A 2,493-nucleotide genomic window follows, 5' to 3' on the forward strand; every position below is an offset into this window, starting at 1 on the left:
AAAACTCTATAAGTTCAAAGTTCCCATCAAACCCAAACAACTCTCCGAGAAAACACTAGATCCCCTAAAACAATGAAGGTTCGAACCTTGGTCCGACCTAACAAACGTTCCCAAAACAAACCCGTCCTTGTCATGACGAAGGTAAGTGTATTCTACACTCCCAAAAGTGGTATCAAAATACACGAATATAGTCAGCACAATTTAATCATAACGCAAATACATCAAGCTCTATCGAGCGATGAATCAATATGGCAGTGCTGTAAACATAACCTTGTCATATCCACTAGAAAGCGATAAGACAGAAACCAGTAAACGGCCGAAGCCTCTCAGAAAACGGAGACACACGTCTCATATAAGTTCACCCGGCCGAAGCCTCCAGAAAACATTTTCCAATTCAAAGCGATAAACAATATCCAAGCAATATTCAATATCAAGCAATACTCAAGTCGAAGTTATCGACGCCTACAATACAAATAGCTAGTAAGTAAGTTGCCCTAACCTCGAACTCGTCCAGTGTGTTCAAGCAAGGCTCCTTCACAATCCTCTTTTCCTGCTCCAAGTACAATTTTTAAGCATGAATAGACGACATAACCTCGTTCGCTAAAACGAGCATAACTCGAGCTACAGAACTCGGAATGACACAAAACCAGCGCCAAAATTTCGACAATCGGAAGAGCTACGCAATGGCTCAGGTCATAGAGACCCAAAAATTATTTTTGGACACGGTACTCTAAGCAATAGGTTTCGGCCACTATGTAAAATAGGGTTTCCGAACTTTTTCTTCGATCTAAATCGATTCCTAGGTATAATTCACATGTTATAAGCAACAAGATACATCTTATCACAAAAAGAAACATGTAAGATTACAGTAGAAGTGTCAAATGTGGCAAATTGTGAAATATTCATCATTCATTTGAAAAACTTTCAATTTCAAGGCCCAACTTCAAGCTTAAAGTAAATGCTAGAAGCAAAATAAATACACAAAAAATGTGCCCAGAAAGGAGAGAATAGCAGTTGTATGTATCAATATGGAACTATGCATTTAAAATCACATAAGAGGCACTATGACTAAGTCAAAGGGTAAAAACTTAATGATCTCTCTTGCAATTGAAGAAGAAAAATACTATTATAATGTCCTGACATAAAAAAATGATTATATTAGCTGGTTGACCTTTAACATGCATCTCATCCATGAGCTCCCAAGCATGAGAGACTCTCTCTGTTTTGCATAAACCATCAATAAGAATATTGTAGGTAACTGTATCAGGAACAACCTTTTTGTAATCCATTTCTGCAAGGAGATTCAAGGCTTCATCAACCATTTTAATCTTACATAGTCCGTTGATTATGATATTGTAGCTATGAACATCTGGAGTCTCTCCTCGTTGAGCCATTTCGCAGAATATATATTTGGCCTTGCTTACTTCATTAACTAAGCAATACCCATCCATCAAAGAATTATAAGTAACAACATTAGGTTTCACACCCTGTTTCATCATCACAGCTAACATGTTCTTAGCTTCTCTCACCTTCCCTTCCTTACCTAAAGCATCGACCAATATATTATAAGTATACACATCTGGGTCTATGTTTTTCAATCCCATTTCATCTAGCAACCCAATTGCTTGTTTCAATTGACCAACAATGCAAAAGCCATATATTAAAGCATTGTAAGTGAAAATATCAGGAGGAATTCTCTTTGCAAGCATTTCAGAATATAAATTGCAAGCATGACTTACAAGTTTATCTTTACACAGGCTATCAATGATGGTGTTGTACATTACCACATTAGGTTAAATCCCTCGCCCTTGAATCCGCCTAAGCAACTCCAAAGCAGCTCTTGTTTCCCCAATTTTACATAGCCCATTGATCAAGGTCGCGCAACTGACTTGATTCAACAGAAATCCCTTTGCCAGCACGTCATCATGAAATTGCAGTGCTTTGGGGACCTTGCCGTGAAGACAGAGACCTTTGATGAGAGTATTGAAGGTGATGGTATCAGGCTGATAACCACTCTTGAGAATTCTAGCGAGTACAGAAAAAGCGGAATTGATTTGACCTAGGTGGCAGTAGCAATTGATCAAGATGTTCATAGTAACAAGGCTTGGCTTGATTCCAGTGAACTCCATCTGGTGAGAAAGCGAGATAGCGGTGGAGTAATGCTTCTTGGTCTTAACAAGGGAAGTTAAAATCTTGTTAAATTCAACGATGGAAGGGGTAGTAGGACACATTCGGAGTAAGCGATTGAAGTGTGAGACGGCATCACCAGGATTGTGAGAGTGAGAGTGAAAGGAATGAAGAAAAGAGGGATTAGGAAGATTTTGTTAAATGTTAAGGCTTATAATAATTTGTTTTGGTCCCTGATATTTGTTTATTGTGATTTTGGTCACTGATTTTAGAAAAAACTTTAGCTTTAGTCCCATTGTATAGTATCACAATTCACAACGTTACATGTTGATTCTTTATTTATCATATCACCAATAAAAAGTGTGA

The 2,493-nt window shown here is 37.9% G+C and overlaps 1 pseudogene; it reads right to left on the reverse strand.

The window, feature by feature from the left end:
- Positions 1-1,088: 1,088 nt before the first annotated feature.
- Positions 1,089-2,288, reverse strand: LOC130736629 (pentatricopeptide repeat-containing protein At1g12775, mitochondrial-like; annotated as a pseudogene).
- Between the last annotated feature and the right edge of the window lie 205 nt (positions 2,289-2,493).

This window comes from Lotus japonicus, chromosome 2 (genome assembly GCF_012489685.1).
Source record: "Lotus japonicus ecotype B-129 chromosome 2, LjGifu_v1.2".
Classification (NCBI taxonomy): domain Eukaryota; kingdom Viridiplantae; phylum Streptophyta; class Magnoliopsida; order Fabales; family Fabaceae; genus Lotus; species Lotus japonicus.